Source organism: Anomaloglossus baeobatrachus, chromosome 11, assembly GCF_048569485.1.
Source record: "Anomaloglossus baeobatrachus isolate aAnoBae1 chromosome 11, aAnoBae1.hap1, whole genome shotgun sequence".
NCBI classification, from domain to species: Eukaryota; Metazoa; Chordata; class Amphibia; order Anura; family Aromobatidae; genus Anomaloglossus; species Anomaloglossus baeobatrachus.
In genome coordinates this window covers 186,238,523-186,256,048 of record NC_134363.1, presented here as the reverse complement: position 1 = coordinate 186,256,048, position 17,526 = coordinate 186,238,523, and the positions used below count along the sequence as shown (strand labels likewise).

Genomic DNA, 17,526 nt, shown 5'->3' with positions numbered 1-17,526 from the left:
CATTGTACCCCATCTATAGTCTACCATCAATGGCATCTCCAGTGTACCCCATCTATAGTCTACCATCAATGGCATCCCAATTGTAAACCATCTATAGTCTACCATCAATGGCATCTCCAGTGTACCCCATCTATAGTCCACCATCAATGGCATCCCCATTGTACCCCATCTATAGTCTACCATCAATGGCATCTCCAGTGTACCCCATCTATAGTCCCCTCAGTCCATGGCATCTCCAGTGTACACCATCTATAGTCTACCATCAATGGCATCCCCAGTGTACCCCATCTATAGTCTACCATCAATGGCATCTCCAGTGTACCCCATCTATAGTCTACCATCAATGGCATCCCCATTGTACCCCATCTATAGTCTACCATCAATGGCATCTCCAGTGTACCCCATCTATAGTCCCCTCAGTCCATGGCATCTCCAGTGTACACCATCTATAGTCTACCATCAATGGCATCCCCAGTGTACCCCATCTATAGTCTACCATCAATGGCATCTCCAGTGTACCCCATCTATAGTCTACCATCAATGGCATCCCCATTGTACCCCATCTATAGTCTACCATCAATGGCATCTCCAGTGTACCCCATCTATAGTCCCCTCAGTCCATGGCATCTCCAGTGTACCCCATCTATAGTCTACCATCAATGGCATCTCCAGTGTACCCCATCTATAGTCTACCATCAATGGCATCCCCATTGTACCCCATCTATAGTCTACCATCAATGGCATCCCCATTGTACCCCATCTATAGTCTACCATCAATGGCATCCCCAGTGTACCCCATCTATAGTCTACCATCAATGGCATCCCCATTGTACCCCATCTATAGTCTACCATCAATGGCATCCCCATTGTACCCTATCTATAGTCTACCATCAATGGCATCCCCATTGTACCCCATCTATAGTCTACCATCAATGGCATCCCCATTGTACCCTATCTATAGTCTACCATCAATGGCATCCCCATTGTACCCCATCTATAGTCTACCATCAATGGCATCTCCAGTGTACACCATCTATAGTCTACCATGAATGGCATCCCCAGTGTATCCCATCTATAGTCTACCATCAATGGCATCCCCAGTGTACCCCATCTATAGTCTACCATCAATGGCATCCCCAGTGTACCCCATCTATAGTCTACCATCAATGGCATCCCCAGTGTACACCATCTATAGTCTACCATCAATGGCATCCCCAGTGTACCCCATCTATAGTCTACCATCAATGGCATCCCCAGTGTACCCCATCTATAGTCTACCATCAATGGCATCCCCATTGTACCCCATCTATAGTCTACCATCAATGGCATCCCCATTGTACCCCATCGATAGTCTACCATCAATGGCATCCCCATTGTACCCCATCTATAGTCTACCATCAATGGCATCCCCATTGTACCCCATCTATAGTCTACCATCAATGGCATCTCCAGTGTACCCCATCTATAGACTACCATCAATGGCATCTCCAGTGTACACCATCTATAGTCTACCATCAATGGCATCTCCAGTGTACCCCATCTATAGTCTACCATCAATGGCATCTCCAGTGTATCCTATCTATAGACTACCATCAATGGCATCCCCATTGTACCCTATCTATAGTCTACCATCAATGGCCTCTCCAGTGTACCCCATCTATAGTCTACCATCAATGGCATCTCCAGTGTACCCCATCTATAGTCTACCATCAATGGCATCTCCAGTGTACCCCATCTATAGTCTACCATCAATGGCATCTCCAGTGTACCCCATCTATAGTCTACCATCAATGGCATCTCCAGTGTACCCCATCTATAGTCTACCATCAATGGCATCTCCAGTGTACCACATCTATAGTCTACCATCAATGGCATCTCCAGTGTACCCCATCTATAGACTACCATCAATAGCATCTCCAGTGTACCCCATCTATAGTCTACAATCAATGGCATCTCCAGTGTACCCCATCTATAGTCTACCATCAATGGCATCTCCAGTGTACCCTATCTATAGTCTACCATCAATAGCATCTCCAGTGTACCCCATCTATAGTCTACAATCAATGGCATCTCCGGTGTACCCCATCTATAGTCTACCATCAATGGCATCTCCAGTGTTCCCCATCTATAGTCTACCATCAATGGCATCTCAAGTGTACCCCATCTATAGTCTACCATCAATGGTATCTCCAGTGTACCCCATCTATAGTCTACAATCAATGGCATCTCCAGTGTACCCCATCTATAGTCTACCATCAATGGCATCTCCAGTGTACCCCATCTATAGTCTACAATCAATGGCATCTCCGGTGTACCCCATCTATAGTCTACCATCAATGGCATCTCCAGTGTTCCCCATCTATAGTCTACCATCAATGGCATCTCAAGTGTACCCCATCTATAGTCTACCATCAATGGTATCTCCAGTGTACCCCATCTATAGTCTACAATCAATGGCATCTCCAGTGTACCCCATCTATAGTCTACCATCAATGGCATCTCCAGTGTACCCCATCTATAGTCTACCATCAATGGCATCTCCAGTGTACCCCATCTATAGTCTACCATCAATGGCCTCTCCAGTGTACCCCATCTATAGTCTACCATTAATGGCATCTCCAGTGTACCCCATCTATAGTCTACCATCAATGGCATCTCCAGTGTACCCCATCTATAGTCTACCATCAATGGCCTCTCCAGTGTACCCCATCTATAGTCTACCATCAATGGCATCTCCATTGTACCCCATCTATAGTCTACCATCAATGGCATCTCCAGTGTACCCCATCTATAGTCTACCATCAATGGCCTCTCCAGTGTACCCCATCTATAGTCTACCATCAATGGCATCCCCAGTGTACCCCATCTATAGTCTACCATCAATGGCATCTCCAGTGTACCCCATCTATAGTCCACCATCAATGGCATCTCCAGTGTACCCCATCTATAGTCTACCATCAATGGCATCTCCAGTGTACCCCATCTATAGTCTACCATCAATGGCATCCCCATTGTACCCCATCTATAGTCTACCATCAATGGCATCTCCAGTGTACCCCATCTATAGTCCCCTCAGTCCATGGCATCTCCAGTGTACACCATCTATAGTCTACCATCAATGGCATCCCCAGTGTACCCCATCTATAGTCTACCATCAATGGCATCTCCAGTGTACCCCATCTATAGTCTACCATCAATGGCATCCCCATTGTACCCCATCTATAGTCTACCATCAATGGCATCTCCAGTGTACCCCATCTATAGTCTACCATCAATGGCATCCCAATTGTAAACCATCTATAGTCTACCATCAATGGCATCTCCAGTGTACCCCATCTATAGTCCACCATCAATGGCATCCCCATTGTACCCCATCTATAGTCTACCATCAATGGCATCTCCAGTGTACCCCATCTATAGTCCCCTCAGTCCATGGCATCTCCAGTGTACACCATCTATAGTCTACCATCAATGGCATCCCCAGTGTACCCCATCTATAGTCTACCATCAATGGCATCTCCAGTGTACCCCATCTATAGTCTACCATCAATGGCATCCCCATTGTACCCCATCTATAGTCTACCATCAATGGCATCTCCAGTGTACCCCATCTATAGTCCCCTCAGTCCATGGCATCTCCAGTGTACACCATCTATAGTCTACCATCAATGGCATCCCCAGTGTACCCCATCTATAGTCTACCATCAATGGCATCTCCAGTGTACCCCATCTATAGTCTACCATCAATGGCATCCCCATTGTACCCCATCTATAGTCTACCATCAATGGCATCTCCAGTGTACCCCATCTATAGTCCCCTCAGTCCATGGCATCTCCAGTGTACCCCATCTATAGTCTACCATCAATGGCATCTCCAGTGTACCCCATCTATAGTCTACCATCAATGGCATCCCCATTGTACCCCATCTATAGTCTACCATCAATGGCATCTCCAGTGTACCCCATCTATAGTCCACCATCAATGGCATCCCCATTGTACCCCATCTATAGTCTACCATCAATGGCATCCCCATTGTACCCCATCGATAGTCTACCATCAATGGCATCTCCAGTGTACCCCATCTATAGTCTACCAATAAATGGCATCTCCAGTGTACACCATCTATAGTCTACCATCAATGGCATCTCCAGTGTACCCCATCTATAGTCTACCATCAATGGCCTCTCCAGTGTACCCCATCTATAGTCTACCATCAATGGCATCTCCAGTGTACCCCATCTATAGTCTACCATCAATGGCATCTCCAGTGTACCCCATCTATAGTCTACCATCAATGGCCTCTCCAGTGTACCCCATCTATAGTCTACCATCAATGGCATCTCCATTGTACCCCATCTATAGTCTACCATCAATGGCATCTCCAGTGTACCCCATCTATAGTCTACCATCAATGGCCTCTCCAGTGTACCCCATCTATAGTCTACCATCAATGGCATCCCCAGTGTACCCCATCTATAGTCTACCATCAATGGCCTCTCCAGCGTACTCCATCTATAGTCTACCATCAATGGCATCTCCAGTGTACCCCATCTATAGTCCACCATCAATGGCATCTCCAGTGTACCCCATCTATAGTCTACCATCAATGGCATCTCCAGTGTACCCCATCTATAGTCTACCATCAATGGCATCCCCATTGTACCCCATCTATAGTCTACCATCAATGGCATCTCCAGTGTACCCCATCTATAGTCCCCTCAGTCCATGGCATCTCCAGTGTACACCATCTATAGTCTACCATCAATGGCATCCCCAGTGTACCCCATCTATAGTCTACCATCAATGGCATCTCCAGTGTACCCCATCTATAGTCTACCATCAATGGCATCCCCATTGTACCCCATCTATAGTCTACCATCAATGGCATCTCCAGTGTACCCCATCTATAGTCTACCATCAATGGCATCCCAATTGTAAACCATCTATAGTCTACCATCAATGGCATCTCCAGTGTACCCCATCTATAGTCCACCATCAATGGCATCCCCATTGTACCCCATCTATAGTCTACCATCAATGGCATCTCCAGTGTACCCCATCTATAGTCCCCTCAGTCCATGGCATCTCCAGTGTACACCATCTATAGTCTACCATCAATGGCATCCCCAGTGTACCCCATCTATAGTCTACCATCAATGGCATCTCCAGTGTACCCCATCTATAGTCTACCATCAATGGCATCCCCATTGTACCCCATCTATAGTCTACCATCAATGGCATCTCCAGTGTACCCCATCTATAGTCCCCTCAGTCCATGGCATCTCCAGTGTACACCATCTATAGTCTACCATCAATGGCATCCCCAGTGTACCCCATCTATAGTCTACCATCAATGGCATCTCCAGTGTACCCCATCTATAGTCTACCATCAATGGCATCCCCATTGTACCCCATCTATAGTCTACCATCAATGGCATCTCCAGTGTACCCCATCTATAGTCCCCTCAGTCCATGGCATCTCCAGTGTACCCCATCTATAGTCTACAATCAATGGCATCTCCAGTGTACCCCATCTATAGTCTACCATCAATGGCATCTCCAGTGTACCCCATCTATAGTCTACCATCAATGGCATCTCCAGTGTACCCCATCTATAGTCTACAATCAATGGCATCTCCGGTGTACCCCATCTATAGTCTACCATCAATGGCATCTCCAGTGTTCCCCATCTATAGTCTACAATCAATGGCATCTCCAGTGTACCCCATCTATAGTCTACCATCAATGGCCTCTCCAGTGTACCCCATCTATAGTCTACCATCAATGGCATCTCCAGTGTACCCCATCTATAGTCTACCATCAATGGCATCTCCAGTGTACCCCATCTATAGTCTACCATCAATGGCCTCTCCAGTGTACCCCATCTATAGTCTACCATCAATGGCATCTCCAGTGCACCCCATCTATGCTGGTTCTGGTCCGCTCCATCTATAAGGGGGTCCCACATTTCCTGTCTATGGGAGCAGCAGTTCCTGCGCACTATTTGGGCTCTTGTATATGGTGATCCTAATGCTCCCCATTTTTGCAATTCCAGTGCACCCTCTGCTGGTTCCAGTGCACCCTGTATTGCACCAGTCTGGGCTGTAATATCTATAGGGAACTTTTATTTTGACTATAACATTTTCTTTACCTTAGAAAGTAAATGTCGGACCCTAAACCCTGCCCCCGGCTGTGCTGCCCCCAGTGCTGTGCTGCCCCCAGTGCTGTGCTTCCCCCGGCTGTGCTGCCCCCGGCTGTGCTGCCCCCAGTGGTGCTGCCCCCGGCTGTGCTGCCCCCAGTGGTGCTGCCCCCGGCTGTGCTGCTGCCCCCGGCTGTGCTGCCCCCGGCTGTGCTGTCCCCGGCGGTGCTGCCCCCGGCTGTGCTGCCCCCAGTGGTGCTGCCCCCGGCGGTGCTGACCCCAGTGTTGTGCTGCCCCCAGTGCTGTGCTGTCCCCGGCGGTGCTGCCCCCAGTGTTGTGCTGCCCCCGGCTGTGCTGCCCCCAGTGCTTTGCTGCCCCCGGCTGTGCTGCCCCCAGTGCTGTGCTGCCCCCGGCTGTGCTGCCCCCGGCGGTGCTGACCCCAGTGTTGTGCTGCCCCCGGCTGTGCTGCCCCCAGTGTTGTGCTGCCCCCGGCTGTGCTGCCCCCAGTGCTGTGCTGCCCCCGGCTGTGCTGCCCCCAGTGCTGTGCTGCCCCCAGTGCTGTGCTGCCCCCGGCTGTGCTGCCCCCGGCGGTGCTGACCCCAGTGTTGTGCTGCCCCCAGTGCTGTGCTGCCCCCGGCTGTGCTGCCCCCGGCTGTGCTGCCCCCAGTGCTGTGCTGCCCCCGGCTGTGCTGCCCCCAGTGCTGTGCTGCCCCCGGCTGTGCTGCCCCCAGTGCTGTGCTGCCCCCGGCTGTGCTGCCCCCAGTGCTGTGCTGCCCCCGGCTGTGCTGCCCCCGGCTGTGCTGCCCCCAGTGCTGTGCTGCCCCCAGTGCTGTGCAGATGCCGGGCTATGCATGTGCCCTCAGGGCCAGAGGTTTCTCTTTTTCTTCTCTTCCGCTTTGTGACTTCAAAGGCCTCAAGGATAAAACACAAATGTAACAGAGGCTGCAACACACACAAGCTTCCGCCCAGAACACACCCCCGGGCCAGGAACGCACAGGCCTCAGCTGCCCCAAAGTGTGCGGGACAGGAAGTGTCCTGAGAAGTGTGTGCACCCCAATATGCCCGAGCATTCACCGCATGTCAGGGGGTCCTGACTCTGCACCCCCAGTGTCAGCGTCATTATCCTGTACCCCAGTGTCAGTGTCATTATCCTGTACCCCCAGTGTCAGTGTCATTATCCTGTACCCCCAGTGTCATTATCCTGTACCCCCAGTGACAGTGTCATTATCCTGTACCCCCAGTGTCATTATCCTGTACCCCCAGTGTCATTATCCTGTACCCCCAGTGTCATTATCCTGTACCCCCAGTGTCATTATCCTGTACCCCCAGTGTCATTATACTGTACCCCCAGTGTCATTATCCTGTACCCCAGTGTCAGTGTCATTATCCTGTACCCCCAGTGTCATTATCCTGTACCCCCCCCCCCCGTGTCAGTGTCATTATCCTGTACCCCCAGTGTCAGTGTCATTATCCTGTACCCCCAGTGTCAGTGTCATTATCCTGTACCCCCAGTGTCATTATCCTGCACCCCCAGTGTCATTATCCTGTACCCCCAGTGTCATTATCCTGTACCCCCAGTGTCATTATCCTGTACCCCCAGTGTCATTATCCTGTACCCCCAGTGTCATTATCCTGTACCCCCAGTGTCATTATCCTGTACCCCCCCCCGTGTCAGTGTCATTATCCTGTACCCCCAGTGTCATTATCCTGTACCCCCCCCCCCGTGTCAGTGTCATTATCCTGTACCCCCAGTGTCAGTGTCATTATCCTGTACCCCCAGTATCAGTGTCATTATCCTGTACCCCCAGTGTCAGTGTCATTATCCTGTACCCCCAGTGTCAGTGTCATTATCCTGTACCCCCAGTGTCATTATCCTGTACCCCCAGTGTCATTATCCTGTACCCCCAGTGTCATTATCCTGTACCCCCAGTGTCATTATCCTGTACCCCCAGTGTCATTATCCTGTACCCCCCCCCCCGTGTCAGTGTCATTATCCTGTACCCCCAGTGTCAGTGTCATTATCCTGTACCCCCAGTATCAGTGTCATTATCCTGTACCCCCAGTGTCAGTGTCATTATCCTGTACCCCCAGTGTCAGTGTCATTATCCTGCACCCCCAGTGTCATTATCCTGTACCCCCAGTGTCATTATCCTGTACCCCCCCCGTGTCAGTGTCATTATCCTGTACCCCCAGTGTCATTATCCTGTACCCCCAGTGTCAGTGTCATTATCCTGTACCCCCAGTGTCATTATCCTGTATCCCCAGTGTCAGTGTCATTATCCTGTACCCCCAGTGTCAGTGTCATTATCCTGTACCCCCAGTGTCAGTGTCTTTATCCTGTACCCCCAGTGTCAGTGTCATTATCCTGCACCCCCAGTGTCAGTGTCATTATCCTGTACCCCCAGTGTCAGTGTCATTATCCTGTACCCCCAGTGTCAGTGTCATTATCCTGTATCCCCAGTGTCAGTGTCATTATCCTGCACCCCCAGTGTCAGTGTCATTATCCTGCACCCCCAGTGTCAGTGTCATTATCCTGTACCCCCAGTGTCAGTGTCATTATCCTGTACTCCCAGTGTCAGTGTCATTATCCTGTACCCCCAGTGTCATTATCCTGTACCCCCCCCCCGTGTCAGTGTCATTATCCTGTACCCCCAGTGTCAGTGTCATTATCCTGTACCCCCAGTGTCAGTGTCATTATCCTGTACCCCCAGTGTCAGTGTCATTATCCTGCACTCCGAGTGTCGGTGTCATTATCTTGCACCCCATGTGTTATTATAATTGTGACTTATCTAGACTATTAACGTAGGCAGACAGGTTATAGAGCACTGAAATAACGCTACCTGTCTGCCTCATATGAGATGCCTTGTTGTGGATAAATCATCTTTTATCACTTTATGGAAATGAGCTCTTCCAGGCTATGGGGCGGACGCTGCCTGGAAGATAACTCCGCCCCCAGAGATTATTACAAATAGAAGGAGGGGTTACAGTGTGATGTGTGATGGTTACCGGAGTTCCCTGTGTGACGGCCTCTCGCCGCTATCCTGATCTCTCGGCAGAGCGGTGTGTGATTATAACTGACAGCTCTGCAGGTTCCTCTCCGCTTCAGCCTCCATCTCACAGGAGCCATCACAATACAGCAAAACTCAGGGAGATGCAAAAAATAGTAGACAAATGCCATTTCTCCTGTTCTGTCAGTTTCTTTTGTCACCCTTGTGACGCCCTTTCTATTTGAAATAATCTCTGTGGGCGGAGTTATCTTCCGGGCAGCGTCCGCCCCATAGCCTGGAAGAGCTCATTTACATATAAGAAAACCATGGATTTCTCTGGAATAAAACTGCGGAATGCAGATGTCAGCTGCCTGTGACCTGCTGCCCATATAGATGGCTCCGGAACGACCATTCTACTGACGGGGTCCCTTTAAGCTGAGATACACTAAAAGTAGGTTAGGTGCAGTATGGCAGATGAAATGCAGTGGAGATACAATATGTTACATACAGTGGAGATGGGATGCAGAGGAGGGACAGTACATTATATATAGTGGGAGATGAGATGCAGTGGAGGTACAGGAGGTTACATACAGTGGGGGATGAGATGCAGTGGAGGTACAGGAGGTTACATACAGTGGGGGATGAGATGCAGTGGAGGTACAGGAGGTTACATACAGTGGGGGATCAGATGCAGTGGAGGTACAGGAGGTTACATACACTGGGGGATGAGATGCAGTGGAGGTACAGGAGGTTACATACAGTGGGGGATGAGATGCAGTGGAGGTACAGGAGGTTACATACAGTGGGGGATGAGATGCAGTGGAGGTACAGGAGGTTACATACAGTGGGGGATGAGATGCAGTGGAGGGACAGGAGGTTACATATAGTGGGGGATGAGATGCAGTGGAGGTACAGGAGGTTACATACAGTGGGGGATGAGATGCAGTGGAGGTACAGGAGGTTACATACAGTGGGGGGTGAGATGCAGTGGAGGTACAGGAGGTTACATACAGTGGGGGATGAGATGCAGTGGAGGTACAGGAGGTTACATACAGTGGGGGATGAGATGCAGTGGAGGTACAGGAGGTTACATACAGTGGGGGATGAGATGCAGTGGAGGTACAGGAGGTTACATACAGTGGGGGATGAGATGCAGTGGAGGTACAGGAGGTTACATACAGTGGGGATGAGATGCAGTGGAGGTACAGGAGGTTACATACAGTGGGGGATGAGATGCAGTGGAGGTACAGGAGGTTACATACAGTGGGGGATGAGATGCAGTGGAGGTACAGGAGGTTACATACAGTGGGGGATCAGATGCAGTGGAGGTACAGGAGGTTAGATACAGTGGGGGGATCAGATGCAGTGGAGGTACAGGAGGTTAGATACAGTGGGGGGATCAGATGCAGTGGAGGTACAGGAGGTTACATACAGTGGGGGATGAGATGCAGTGGAGGTACAGGAGGTTGCATACAGTGGGGGATGAGATGCAGTGGAGGTACAGGAGGTTACATACAGTGGGGGATGAGATGCAGTGGAGGTACATGAGGTTGCATACAGTGGGGGATGAGATGCAGTGGAGGTACAGGAGGTTACATACAGTGGGGGATGAGATGCAGTGGAGGTACAGGAGGTTAGATACAGTGGAGGGATCAGATGCAGTGGAGGTACAGGAGGTTAGATACAGTGGAGGGATCAGATGCAGTGGAGGTACAGGAGGTTACATACAGTGGGGGATGAGATGCAGTGGAGGTATAGGAGGTTACATACAGTGGGGGATGAGATGCAGTGGAGGTACAGGAGGTTACATACAGTGGGGGATGAGATGCAGTGGAGGTACAGGAGGTTAGATACAGTGGGGGGATCAGATGCAGTGGAGGTACAGGAGGTTAGATACAGTGGAGGGATCAGATGCAGTGGAGGTACAGGAGGTTACATACAGTGGGGGATGAGATGCAGTGGAGGTACAGGAGGTTACATACAGTGGGGGATGAGATGCAGTGGAGGTACAGGAGGTTACATACAGTGGGGGATGAGATGCAGTGGAGGTACAGGAGGTTGCATACAGTGGGGGATGAGATGCAGTGGAGGTACAGGAGGTTACATACAGTGGGGGATGAGATGCAGTGGAGGTACAGGAGGTTAGATACAGTGGGGGGATCAGATGCAGTGGAGGTACAGGAGGTTAGATACAGTGGGGGATGAGATGCAGTGGAGGTACAGGAGGTTACATACACTGGGGGATGAGATGCAGTGGAGGTACAGGAGGTTACATACAGTGGGGGATGAGATGCAGTGGAGGTACAGGAGGTTACATACAGTGGGGGATGAGATGCAGTGGAGGTACAGGAGGTTGCATACAGTGGGGGATGAGATGCAGTGGAGGTACAGGAGGTTACATACAGTGGGGGATGAGATGCAGTGGAGGTATAGGAGGTTACATACAGTGGGGGATGAGATGCAGTGGAGGTACAGGAGGTTACATACAGTGGGGGATGAGATGCAGTGGAGGTACAGGAGGTTACATACAGTGGGGGATGAGATGCAGTGGAGGTACAGGAGGTTACATACAGTGGGGGATGAGATGCAGTGGAGGTATAGGAGGTTAGATACAGTGGGGGGATCAGATGCAGTGGAGGTACAGGAGGTTAGATACAGTGGAGGGATCAGATGCAGTGGAGGTACAGGAGGTTACATACAGTGGGGGATGAGATGCAGTGGAGGTACAGTAGGTTGCATACAGTGGGGATGAGATGCAGTGGAGGTACAGGAGGTTACATACAGTGGGGGGATCAGATGCAGTGGAGGTACAGGAGGTTACATACAGTGGGAGATGAGATGCAGTGGAGGTACAGGAGGTTACATACAGTGTAGGATGAGATGCAGTGCAGGTACAGGAGGTTACATACAGTGGGGGATGAGATGCAGTGGAAGTACAGGAGGTTACATACACTGGGGGATCAGATGCAGTGGAGGTACAGGAGGTTACATACAGTGGGGGATGAGATGCAGTGGAGGTACAGTAGGTTACATACAGTGGGGGATGAGATGCAGTGGAGGTACAGGAGGTTACATACAGTGGGGGATGAGATGCAGTGGAGGTACAGTAGGTTACATACAGTGGGGGATGAGATGCAGTGGAGGTACAGTAGGTTACATACAGTGGGGGATGAGATGCAGTGGAGGTACAGGAGGTTACATACAGTGGGGGATGAGATGCAGTGGAGGTACAGGAGGTTACATACAGTGGGGGATCAGATGCAGTAGAGGTACAGGAGGTTACATACAGTGGGGGATGAGATGCAGTGGAGGTACAGGAGGTTACATACAGTGGGGGATGAGATGCAGTGGCGGTACAGGAGGTTACATACAGTGGGGGATCAGATGCAGTGGAGGTACAGGAGGTTACATACAGTGGGGGATCAGATGCAGTGGAGGTACAGGAGGTTACATACAGTGGGGGATGAGATGCAGTGGAGGTACAGGAGGTTACATACAGTGGGGGATGAGATGCAGTGGAGGTACAGGAGGTTACATACACTGGGGGATGAGATGCAGTGGAGGTACAGGAGGTTACATACAGTGGGGGATGAGATGCAGTGGAGGTACAGGAGGTTACATACACTGGGGGATCAGATGCAGTGGAGGTACAGGAGGTTACCTACAGTGGGGGATGAGATGCAGTGGAGGTACAGGAGGTTACATACACTGGGGGATGAGATGCAGTGGAGGTACAGGAGGTTACATACACTGGGGGATCAGATGCAGTGGAGGTACAGGAGGTTACATACAGTGGGAGATGAGATGCAGTGGAGGTACAGGAGGTTGCATACAGTGGGGGATGAGATGCAGTGGAGGTACAGGAGGTTACATACAGTGGGGATGAGATGCAGTGGAGGTCGGGGATTGCTCCATATTGCTGTCTCTTTGCCCGGAGCTGTCATTTCTGGGAGTGAGGGGTCAGGCCGGGACGACCCCTTACCTAGGAGGAATGCGGGTGGGGGAGGGGACCGGGCACCGTCCGGCACTGAAGGGGTTGATGAGGTGTATTAGGGATAGAGGGTCTTTCCCACACCAGGTCCGGCCCCCCGAGCTGCCTCCACCCCTGCTCCCTCCTCCTCCTCTACCTTCCTCCCAGTCACTTCTCCCGAGAGTTGAGCGCGGACGCTGCAGGATCTGGGTTTTCTTGGGGTGTAGACCCCCTCACACCTGAGAGCCATTGTGCCGGCAAGAAGAGGGGTCTCCGGCCCCCAGAAAAAGAGGCTCCGGCTGAGCATGACCACCAGGAGCAACGTCTGCCCGGGGATTCATACAAAGGATTGCTCCAGAAAGGAACCGAGGATCCCCGGATCTGCCTGACCTGATCTCCTGGGCTGGGATCGCCTGCAGGGATCTTCTTGCAAGGACTTGTCCTGGGGAATCCCTTGGCCTGGAATTATCCCAAGGAATTCTCCGGTTTGTCTTGAGGGAACTCCTGCCTTGGACTGGTCCTGAACGATCTTCTGCCTTGGAGCGATCTGCCTGCCTTGGACTGAGTGATCTCCTGACCTGGACTGGTCCTTTAGGATTTTCCTGCCTTGGACTCGTCCTGAAGGATCTCCAGGTGTTGGCTTTTCTCTAAGATCCCCCTGCCTTGGACTGGTCTGTCGGTGATCTTCCTGCCTTGGACTGGTCTGTCGGTGATCTTCCTGCCTTGGACTGGTCTGTCGGTGATCTTCCTGCCTTGGACTGGTCTGTCGGTGATCTTCCTGCCTTGGACTGGTCTGTCGGTGATCTTCCTGCCTTGGACTGGTCTGTCGGTGATCTTCCTGCCTTGGACTGGTCTGTCGGTGATCTTCCTGCCTTGGACTGGTCTGTCGGTGATCTTCCTGCCTTGGACTGGTCTGTCGGTGATCTTCCTGCCTTGGACTGGTCTGTCGGTGATCTTCCTGCCTTGGATTCGTTTTGAGGGATCTCCAGATGTGGGATTTTCTCTAAGGTCCACCCTGCCTTGGAATGAGGGATCTCCTGTGTTGGAGTGATCCTAGGAGATCTCCTGCCTTGGACTCGTCCTGAGGGATCTCCAGGTGTTGGATCCTCTCTAAGGTTCTCCTGGCTTCTACTTGATCTGAGGCATCTTGTTTGGATTTACTATAAGGGATGTACCCAGAGACTCAGCTCAGTTCCTATGGGCAGAGAGAGCCCTTGTCAGAGGTAAGCCCCCCCCCCCAATGCCAACATAGAGGATCAGTCTTCATCAGCTTGTGCCGCAGAGCTTACAATCTATTCTCCTGGGGACGAGAATCTTTCTTTCAGACCCTTAGATCATGTTATGTGTTTCCTGTAGAATTTTCTCTGATTATTATTACTTGTGTAACAATGGCGACCACCTGCCTCTCCAGCTGTGGGGGATTCACTGCCTGTGTGACAATGATGGGGGTTGTAATATGCGGCAGCTGAAGAGGCGCAGAGCACGGGATGGAAGCGGCAGCTGGAGAGGCGCAGAGCACGGGATGGAAGCGGCAGCTGGAGAGGCGCAGAGCACGGGATGGGAAGCGGCAGCTGGAGAGGCGCAGAGCATGGGATGGAAGCGGCAGCTGGAGAGGCGCAGAGCACGGGATGGAAGCGGCAGCTGAAGAGGCGCAGAGCACGGGATGGAAGCGGCAGCTGGAGAGGCGCAGAGCACGGGATGGAAGCGGCAGCTGGAGAGGCGCAGAGCACGGGATGGGAGCGGCAGCTGGAGAGGCGCAGAGCACGGGATGGAAGCGGCAGCTGGAGAGGCGCAGAGCACGGGATGGAAGCGGCAGCTGGAGAGGCGCAGAGCACGGGATGGAAGCGGCAGCTGGAGAGGCGCAGAGCACGGGATGGAAGCGGCAGCTGGAGAGGCGCAGAGCACGGGATGGAAGCGGCAGCTGGAGAGGCGCAGAGCACGGGATGGAAGCGGCAGCTGGAGAGGCGCAGAGCACGGGATGGAAGCGGCAGCTGGAGAGGCGCAGAGCACGGGATGGAAGCGGCAGCTGGAGAGGCGCAGAGCACGGGATGGAAGCGGCAGCTGGAGAGGCGCAGAGCATGGGATGGAAGTGGCAGCTGGAGAGGCGCAGAGCACGGGATGGAAGCGGCAGCTGGAGAGGCGCAGAGCATGGGATGGAAGCGGCAGCTGGAGAGGCGCAGAGCACGGGATGGAAGCGGCAGCTGGAGAGGCGCAGAGCACGGGATGGAAGCGGCAGCTGGAGAGGCGCAGAGCACGGGATGGAAGCGGCAGCTGGAGAGGCGCAGAGCACGGGATGGAAGCGGCAGCTGGAGAGGCGCAGAGCACGGGATGGAAGCGGCAGCTGGAGAGGCGCAGAGCACGGGATGGGAGCGGCAGCTGGAGAGGCGCAGAGCACGGGATGGAAGCGGCAGCTGGAGAGGCGCAGAGCACGGGATGGAAGCGGCAGCTGGAGAGGCGCAGAGCATGGGATGGAAGTGGCAGCTGGAGAGGCGCAGAGCACGGGATGGAAGCGGCAGCTGGAGAGGCGCAGAGCATGGGATGGAAGCGGCAGCTGGAGAGGCGCAGAGCACGGGATGGAAGCGGCAGCTGGAGAGGCGCAGAGCACGGGATGGAAGCGGCAGCTGGAGAGGCGCAGAGCACGGGATGGAAGCGGCAGCTGGAGAGGATGTGCCGAGAGTGGAAAGCTCTGTACATTAGTCTCCTCATCCTTTATAGTTTTGGATGCAGTTACGCGGTGACTACACATTATGTATGGGGGGGGGGCAATATATACACGTTGCTGTAGGACTAAAAGTACCAGGATGTCCTCTGCCCCTGCCCGGTGTCCTCTCCTCTCTCGCCCGGTGTCGTCCTCTCCTCTCTCGCCCGGTGTCGTCCTCTCCTCTCGCCCGGTGTCGTCCTCTCCTCTCTCGCCCGGTGTCGTCCTCTCCTCTCGCCCGGTGTCGTCCTCTCCTCTCTCGCCCGGTGTCGTCCTCTCCTCTCTCGCCCGGTGTCGTCCTCTCCTCTCTCGCCCGGTGTCGTCCTCTCCTCTCGCCCGGTGTCGTCCTCTCCTCTCGCCCGGTGTCGTCCTCTCCTCTCTCGCCCGGTGTCGTCCTCTCCTCTCTCGCCCGGTGTCGTCCTCTCCTCTCGCCCGGTGTCGTCCTCTCCTCTCTCGCCCGGTGTCGTCCTCTCCTCTCTCGCCCGGTGTCGTCCTCTCCTCTCTCGCCCGGTGTCGTCCTCTCCTCTCTCGCCCGGTGTCGTCCTCTCCTCTCTCGCCCGGTGTCGTCCTCTCCCTCTCTCGCCCGGTGTCGTCCTCTCCTCTCTCGCCCGGTGTCGTCCTCTCCTCTCTCGCCGGTGTCGTCCTCTCCTCTCTCGCCCGGTGTCGTCCTCTCCTCTCTCGCCCGGTGTCCTCTGCCCCTGCCCGGGCTGGATGCTGCACGGATGGAACGTTGGTGTTTGTTTACATTCTGTTGTGTGTTGTTGATACATTGTATCAGTGGCCGCTGCTTCTCTTCGGTGGATGTTGTCACGTGTGATTTGGCCACTTTCTTTCTGTTGTGGCTTCTCTCTGTCACTCTGGGGGAGCAGAGATCCCCCCGAGCCTCCGCCAGTTGTGCATTGTGCGGCGTCTCTTTCAGGTCTAGACTGAATCTCTGCAGGATCCTGGCAGACAAATGCAGGGAAGAAAAAAGCAACTTCACATTTGCAACCCAAGCTCTCCCCTCTCAGCGCCCTGCGGCTTTCCTGCCTCTCCGAGCAGTGGGGGACGGCAGCGCGGAGGTGTGGGCTGGTGTCACTTCCACGGCCATATATCTTGCTTAAGTTTGACCTCTTGTAGTCCTCCACTTCATAACAAGCACCTCCAGACACGGGGGATTGTGTGCGGGGGGGGGGGGTGGGGATTGTGTGCGGGGGGGGGGGGGGATTGTGTGCGGGGGGGGGGGATTGTGTGCGGGGGGGGGGGATTGTGTGCGGGGGGGGGGGGGATTGTGTGCGGGGGGGGGGGATTGTGTGCGGGGGGGGGGGATTGTGTGCGGGGGGGGGGGGGGGATTGTGTGCGGGGGGGGGGGATTGTGTGCGGGGGGGGGGGGGATTGTGTGCGGGGGGGGGGGATTGTGTGCGGGGGGGGGGGGGATTGTGTGCGGGGGGGGGGGGGGGATTGTGTGCGGGGGGGGGGGATTGTGTGCGGGGGGGGGGGATTGTGTGCGGGGGGGGGGGGGGGATTGTGTGCGGGGGGGGGGGATTGTGCGGGGGGGGGATTGTGTGCGGGGGGGGGGATTGTGTGGGGGGGGGGGGGATTGTGTGCGGGGGGGGGGATTGTGTGCGGGGGGGGGGATTGTGTGCGGGGGTGGGGGGGATTGTGTGCGGGGGTGGGGGGATTGTGTGCGGGGGTGGGGGGGGGGATTGTGTGCGGGGGTGGGGGGGGGATTGTGTGCGGGGGGGGGGATTG

At 53.6% G+C, this 17,526-nt stretch overlaps 1 protein-coding gene across 4 annotated transcripts in view; it reads left to right on the top strand.

The window, feature by feature from the left end:
- Positions 1-17,526, top strand: part of CDON (cell adhesion associated, oncogene regulated) — a 132,070-nt gene that overhangs the window by 75,380 nt on the left and 39,164 nt on the right. For 3 of the 4 annotated variants that reach the window (XM_075328506.1, XM_075328504.1, XM_075328502.1), the window contains exon 1: positions 13,275-14,320. The exons of the other annotated variant lie outside the window; for it this stretch is intronic. The gene's annotated coding sequence lies outside the window, so the exon portion shown is untranslated. Of the gene's footprint in view, positions 1-13,274; positions 14,321-17,526 lie in introns of those variants that run through there. 4 annotated transcript variants of the gene reach the window in all.